The sequence below is a fragment of the Tupaia chinensis genome, unplaced genomic scaffold (genome assembly GCF_000334495.1).
Source record: "Tupaia chinensis unplaced genomic scaffold, TupChi_1.0 Scaffold149552_1, whole genome shotgun sequence".
In the NCBI taxonomy this organism is placed as follows: Eukaryota; Metazoa; Chordata; class Mammalia; order Scandentia; family Tupaiidae; genus Tupaia; species Tupaia belangeri.
The window spans coordinates 1,359,072-1,367,441 of record NW_006209397.1 but is presented as its reverse complement, the minus strand read 5'-3'; positions in this window follow the sequence as shown (position 1 = coordinate 1,367,441).

Below are 8,370 nucleotides of genomic sequence, written 5' to 3'. Positions count from 1 at the left end.
CTTTCTCTCTCATGCTCTGTCCCTCTCTGGTCAAATTTAAATAAATAAATAGATACATAGATAGATAAATAGGGTTGAGTAGAGTAATTCTTTTTTTTCTTTTTTTCTTTTTATTTTTTGGAGAGGTTTTTGCTATAGGGCACGTGCGCTCGCCAGACAGACAGAGAGAGACAGAGAGTCAGAAAGCGAGAAATAACCCCCCAGGGGGGATGGTCACATCACAATATCTTCTCGTCCATTCTCCTCTTGGGATCTTGGGCATGCATGCACATGCGCCTGGCGCGTGAGTTTAAGCCACCGGGTCCAGGACTTAAACCGCGGTCGACTATGTGGGAGTCTAGCGACATAGCCATTACACTAACTGCTGGTCCCATTTTTTTCTTTGTAGAATAATCTTAAAAAGAGAGAGAGAGAGAAACAATTTCAGTCAAGATTACTATACCCAGCAAGATTATCATTCAAATGGGAAAAAAAGACAAAAACATTCTCAGATAAACAGAACATGAAAAAATTTACCAACACCAGACCAGCTCTTTAGGAAAGTTTGAATGGAGTCCTACACCAGGAAAACTAAAGAAACAAACAAAAAAAAAAAATAAGAGAGGAAAAAAAAAGAACAACAAGAAAATGGCCAACTTAATGGTAGGGACAAGTATGGAAATATAGATAATAACATTGAATGTTAATGTATTAAATTCCCCAATCAAGAGACACAGATTGGCTGAATTGATAAAAAGACATAAATTTGTCTGTTGTCTACAAGAAACGTACCTTGTGAATAAAGACATATATAGACTAAAAGTGAAGGGTTGAAAAAAGGTATTTCATGTAAGTGGAAACCAAAAGAGCTGGAGTTGCTATACTGATTTCAGACAAAATAGGCTTTAAGATAAAAACTGTAAGAAGAGAAAAAGAAGGGCATTATATAATAATAAAAGGGAATTCATCAGGAATATATAACGCTTATTAATATCTATTTGCCCAACTCAGGAGCATCCAAATACATGAAGGTAAGACTACTGGATCTAAAAGGAGAAATAGACTATAACACACTAATTGTTATGGATCTCAGCATCCCACTATCACCTTTGGATGGATCATCTAGACAAAAAAATTAGCAAAGAGATACAGGATCTAAATGATACCATAAATCAAATGGATTTGACAGATAGAACCTTCCACCCAAAAAACATGAAATGTACATTTTTCTCACCTGTGCATGGAAACTTTTCAAAGATTGCCCACGTGATAGGACACAAAGCAACCCTCTACAGATTCAAAGGCATAAAACCATATCCAAAATCATCTCTGACCATGATGGAATTAAACTGGATATTAATTTCAGAAAAAAAAACATGAACATACACAATCATATGGAAACTAAATAACCAATGCCTAAATGATTTCATATCTACTGAAGAAATTAAGACTGAAATCAAAAGAGTCATGGAAACCAATGACAAAGAGTACATAAGTTTCCAAAATCTATGGGTCACAGCAAAATCAGTCATAAGAGAGAAGTTCATAGTAATTATCGTGCATAAGAAAAAGATGAAAAGGGACCAGCATATGGATGGCATAATGGTTACGTCTTTGGACTCCCACGTAGATGAGTGTGGTTCAACTCCCAGACCTAGTGGCTTAAAACTCACGCTAGGAATGTGTCTGTGCATGTCCAAATTCCCAAGTGAAAGGAGGACAAGGGATTGCAGTATGACCATCCCCCCAGGGGGATGATTCCTCCCTTTCTGTTTCTCTCTGTTTCTGTCTCTCCAGCTAGTTCACATGCACTATAGCAGTAAACTCTCAAAAAAAAAAAAAAAGAAAGAAAGAAAGAAAGAAAAAGATGTCAGGATTCCAAAATGAACAACCTAACATCATACCTCAGAGACTTGGAAAAACAACAACAACAACAACAAAAAAACAAACAAAAAAAATGCCAAAAGAAAATAAATAATAAAGATTCAAACAGAAATAAGTGAAAAAGAATATAAAAGAACTATACCAAAATTAAATGAAAGCGAAAGCTGGTTCTTTGAAAAGATAAACAAGACTAACCCAATATAAGCTAGACTAATTAAGAAGAGGGAAAAGAACCAGGTAAATCAATTCACAACGAAATAGGCAATATTACAACAAACATAATAGAAATACAAAACATCATTAGGACCAGGAGATAGTGTTGGACTCCCACGTAGTCAACCACAGTTAGAGTCCTGGACCTGGTGGCTTAAAACTCATGCCAAGGGGACCAGCAGTTAGCATAATGGCTATGTCACTGGACTCCCACGTAGTCGACCGCGGTTTGCGTCCCAGACCCAGTGCGTGTGCGTGCGTGCCCAAGATCCCGAGAGGAGAATGGAGGAGAAGGGATTGTAGCATGGCCATCCCCCCTGGGGGGTGATTTCTCGCTTTCTGTCTCTATGTCTCTCTCTGTCTGTCTGGCGAGCACACGTGCCCTATAGCAAAAACCTCTCCAAAGAAAAGAAAAAAGAAAAAACTCATGCCAATGCATATGCGTGAATGCGTGTATGACCAATATCTAGAGAGGAGACAGGAGGAGAAGGGTTTGCCGCATGGCCATCCCCCTGGGGGGTGATTTTCCTTTCTGTCTCTCTGTCTCTCTGGCAAGCATATGCACCCTATAGCAAAAACTTCTCTTAAAAAATTAAAAAGTAATACTAAACATCAATAGAGGATACTATGAGCAACAATATGTCAACAAACAAGAAAAGCTAGATGAGATGGACAAATGTCTGGAAATACATAATCTACCAAAATTGAATCAAGAGGACACAGAAAGCCTGGATAGACCATAACAAGCAATGATATTGATTCAGTAATAGCCTCCCAACAAAGAAAAGCCCTGGTTCTGATGGCTTCACTTCTGAATTCTCCAAAACTTTTTAAATTGATCCAGCAATTCCACTCCTGTGTATCTACCCAAAGGATAGGAGAATGAATGTTCAGTTGGAAAAGTGCCTGCACATCTGTGTTTATTTTGGCAACATTCACAATTGCTAAGACATGGAATCAACCCAAATGTCCACAAACAGATGAATAGATTGAATAAGTGTGGCACATTATACTCTATAGAATACTACTCAGCCATAAAAAAAAGATCCTGGCATTTGGTAAAAAGTATATGAATATGGAAAATTTACTGCTAGTGAAACAAGCCAGGACATGAAAGAGAGACATTGTATGTCTCCACTTAATATATACCAACTGCCCACACTCTATGGGAAAACTGAAACATTAGAGCATATAGAAACATGGAAAATGGTTATGGTTACTGGAGACAATGTGGGAAGAGGGTGGGGGAAGTAGGAGAATGTGAGGAATGAAATTAAGGAGAAAAATAGAGGCAAGACATTTATGAGACACAGAAGTGGATGATCATCTGTTGATAATGTGTACAGTATCCTCAATTGGACTGGTTTGAAGTGTATTCATGTTGGATAAATTCACTTTATAAGCTAACTGATGTTTTGTGATTGAATGTAAAAAATGAATTAAAAATAAATAAATTTTACCCAAGTGCTTATTTTAAAGAAAGTAGTAAATCATCCTCTCTTTTTTTTAAAAAAAAATAGTAACACACTTTGGATTTTATATTCAAAAAAAGAAATCATTATTATTTAACTTTTATGTTAACAAAATAAGATGCCTTTTTAAAACAAATTTTTTATTATAAGTAGTTTTAAATTTACAGGAAAGTTAAAAGTATGCCACCAAGAATTTTTAAATCTAATGCACCCCAGTTTCCCTTATGGTTATCATCTTACATTTATAATGGAACATCTGACACAACAAATGAACCATATTAACACATTACTATTAACTAAAGTCCATTATTTATTTAAAAAGTTCCGTATTTTTAGCTAATGTCTTTTTTTATGTCCCAGGACTCCTTCCAGAATACTGCATTACATTTAGCCATAACATTTCTTTGGGTTTTCTAAACTGTGGCAGTTTCTCAGAATTTGTTTTTGATGACCTTGACTGTTTTGAAGAGTAATGATCAGCTATTTATTTTGTAGATGTTATTTAATTTGGCTTTGTCTCATGTTTTTGCCATAGTTAGACCTAGATGATTAATTCTTCTGAGTAAGAATACAGAAGTAACATACTATGATAATGTACTAATATACTAATATTACTATTAATGTTACTTACCACTAATGTTAACCTTGATCAACTGACTGAGGTAGTGTCTGTTGGTTTCAGTCACTGCAAGGTAACGCCTCCTCCATTGCTTGTCCTGTACTCTTTGAAAGGAAGTCACTGTGTGCAATCTACACTTAAAGAATGGGTGGCTATGTTCCATCTCCTTGATAGAACAGTATCTATGCAAATTATTAGGAGTTAATCTGTATAGGAGACTGCCTATTCTTTCCCTTTAGTTTACTTTTACACCAGTATGATTTGTGGATATTGATTTTATACTTTGGATAATATTCCAAAAATATTTTACTGTGTTGCTCAAATTGTTTTAGCTTTGGTGATTGGAGGCTCTTTCAATTGGTTCCTATATTCCCTTGACAAACATCCCTCATTTTGTTTCTTGAGTACTTCTTTGCTTTCTGGTTCTTTTGAGACACCCAAGACTATTTTTATTTCCCTATATTAGCTCTAGAAAAGTCCTGGGTCCTTTCACTGTAGAATGATGCTAGAGAAAAAACAATCAAAAAACAAAAAACCTGGGTGCTGACCATGGGGTACTGTTGCTCATAGGCCCTCTCAGCAGACAAAACTAGGCAATATATGAATTATGTTTAAAATTTTTGCCATAGAGTATGTGTGCTCACCAGAGAGAGACAGAAAAGAAATGAAAGTGAGTAATCACCCCACAGGGAGAACTGCCATACCACAATCCCTTCTCCTTTATTCTCCCCTTGGGCTTTTGGGCACACATACACACACATCTGGCATATTTTCAAGTAGCTAGGTCCAGGACTCAAACCACACAGTTGGTGGGAGCAGCAGATAGCGTAATGGCTATGTCGCTGAACTCCCATGTAGTCGACTGCGGGTTGAGTCTCGGACCTTGTGGCTTAAACTCACGCCGAATGTGCGTGTGTGCATGCCCAAGATCTCGAGAAGAGAATGGGGGAGAAGGGATTGTGGCGTGGCGATCCCCTCTGGGGGATGATTTCTCGCTTTCTGTCTCTCTGTCTCTCTCTGTCTTTCTGGTGAGCACAAGCGCCCTATAGCAAAACAAAACAAAACAAAACAAACAAACAAACAAAAAAAACCACAGTTGGCCATGTGGGATCCAGTGCATTAACCACTATGCTACCTACTGGACCTAAAATGCTTTTAATTCATTCAAACATACATTAAGTTTAGCCTAAGTGCTTGCACTGGGACTTTATGAATGAGTTATTTAGAAATGATAGGCAGAACGCTGTGTTAGCTATAACATGACATATAGATAACATGACTGACTCATCATCAAGAGTCCACATTGTGGGACCAGCAGTTAGCATAATGGCTATGTCGCTGGACTCCTATGTAGTCAACTGCGGTTTGAGTCCTGGACCCGGTGGCTTAAAACTCACGCTGGGCCACGTGTGTGGGCGTGCCCAAGATCCCGAGAGGAGAACGGAGGAGAAGGGATTGTGGTGTGGGCATCCCCCCTGGGGGGTGATTTCTCACTTTCTGTCTCTCTGTATCTCTCTGTCTGTCTGGCGAGCACACACGCCCTATAGCAAAACCTCTCCAAAAAACAACAACGAAAAGAGTCCACATTGTGGTTATTTCTTGAGTAGTAGGACAGGACTTTTCCAGCATTTATTTCTACAGTTATTTGAAAAGCTAGTCATAGTATAAAGAAAAGGGCAAAAAGATATATTTTATAGTAGAGAAACAGAAGATGTCTCTTGAGGCAATGCACTACATATTCAAACTTAATTTTATTCTAAAATCTGTCAACTTTTCTAGACAATCTAATTGTGCCAAGATATACTTACCATCTATTCTAACAATTTATAAAAGATAAGACTCTAAGTAGAGGAAGCAAATACCAGAGGAACAGGCAATGCCTAAATCTCTACTTTCTACGACCTGCCACCTCCACATGAAGTTTTTGATATATTTCTAAAAAACAGAAAATAGAGAATTTGATGTATATATGTGAATATAATGGCTATGAAATAGCTAAAGGCACCACAGTTATTTGTTGAAACTGAGTACATTTACTTGAGTCATATATCTTCTCACATTAGTAGTGAGCATATATGAACATTTCCTTAAAATTCGAAGGTCAGAGCATATAGAGTTACTTGTTAAAATAACTAACTTGTAGATGGCCACTGGAAATATTAGTAGGGAATACTCAGAAGCATCACAAATTATGCAGATTTATTTTAAGATTACTTTATTATGCTGGAATCAAAAGAGACTACATTTCTGTGACTGGATTTGATTTGAAAATCCATGTGAAGAGATCACTCATTATTCACTCTTCGGGGAGAACAGTTTGAAATTCTAGGAAGAGCACTAAGCATTGACTAGTAGAAAGGAGATAAATCATGTTAGAAAAATTCACTAGAAAAGCTATATTAACTTCAATAACACAGTAAATCATCATTAGAGCTCACTCTCATTAGACTTGAAGGTCCAACTCCCACATTTACTTGCTGATTGCTCTCAGGAACATGATATAACCTCTCTGTTTCTCAGTTCTCATCTCTGTAAATGAATCGGATATATGATCATTATCTTTTACAATCCCATCCTCTGCTCCCAAGGTTTAAAATGTTTAAATCTATGTAAATGTAAAAAGTCGGTATTCTTATGACTGTTACCATTAATCACATAATAATAATTACAACTATTTAGTTTGCATAGGTTTTTCTCATTTAATTCTGAACAACTCTTTGAAGTAGGTAATATTATTTTCCCTATTTGACAAATGACAAAAGTCAGTCTCAGAAAGATTAACTCTAGATTGTGAGTATATAGATGTTCACTGTAATAATAGACTTAATTTTTCCAGGTGCTTGAAAATTTTATAATAAATAGTTGGAAAATATATTAATTTTTAAGAGAGAAAAAAAGAGTTATTTGAGGATATTAAGTAAGGAAAGTCATAATCTGTTGTCCATTTTAACAAACAAATTGGATATGCTTTCCGTATGATTTGATAAGTTAGAAATCAATAGTTAAAAACAGAATAAATTTAATATACTGGAAAATAATTGATTATCAAACTACATTCTTGGTCTAAAATCACATCTGTCACAGTATAAACAGCTGTGAATCAATTCAGTTTCCATTCTGCTTCCTGTCCATCCTGCCTTTTACCTTCTGATTTTGTTTAGTTCACTTCTGTTGCCTTGTGCCCAAATACATAAAGTCAGAGATTCCCATCACACTTGGCATAAAAACTGAAGATCTCAACTGTCTATGGGCTCCAACATAAATATTTTGGTTACCGCTTACCTCTTCTACCTTATCTTCCTCCATATTAATCCTTCCCCCTCCACACTCTTTAAATTCAGTGCCCATTTTTCTCTCAAAATCACTGAAATGTCTTATTTCTTCTGTCCAGGGCCTTGTTTGCACTATTCCCACCTTTAGTACAAACTTAATATTACTTTTCTAGAAAAAGCTTTTCTTTATGACGTTGAAAAACTTACATCTGATAATTATGCTCTGAAAGAGTCTTGTGATTTTTCTTTTAATATTCATAACAATTAAAGTTACTTAGTTATTTGTGTAATCATTTGGTTTTTCTTTTTTCTTTTTTTTTTTCAAATTTGTATTCTTGTTTTATTTGCCTTACCACATAGGCTGAGATCTCCTTTATGATATAAAATAGGTGTAATAAGAACAAACAACCTAGGGAACCAGCAGTTAGCGTAACGTCTATGTCACTGGACTCCCACGTAGTAGACCGTGGTTCACGTCCCAGACCCGGTGGCTTAAAACATGCCAGGTGCATGTGTGTGCATGCCCAAGATCCCGAGAGGAGAATGGAGGAGAAGAAATTGCGGCGTGACCATCCCCTCGGGAGGTGATTTCTCGCTTTCTGTCTCTATGTCTATCTCTGTCTGTCTGGCAAGCACATGCGCCCTATAGCGAAAAACCTCTCCAAAAAAAAAAAAACCTTGCATTTTTTTTTCAAATATTAGAAAGAATAGATTGACAATTTCAAGGTTAAATATAAATGTTGACTGCATCTTATTGTAGATGTCTTTTATCATTATTTTATTAATTAATTTATTTATTTACAGTCATTCACTGTACATCAGTACAGTATACAAAATGAGATTTTCCATTCAGTACACATTGTACATTGACTCAATCAAGGATATTACCATACATGTTATCAACAAATAATTTTCTATTTCTTGTTTCTTA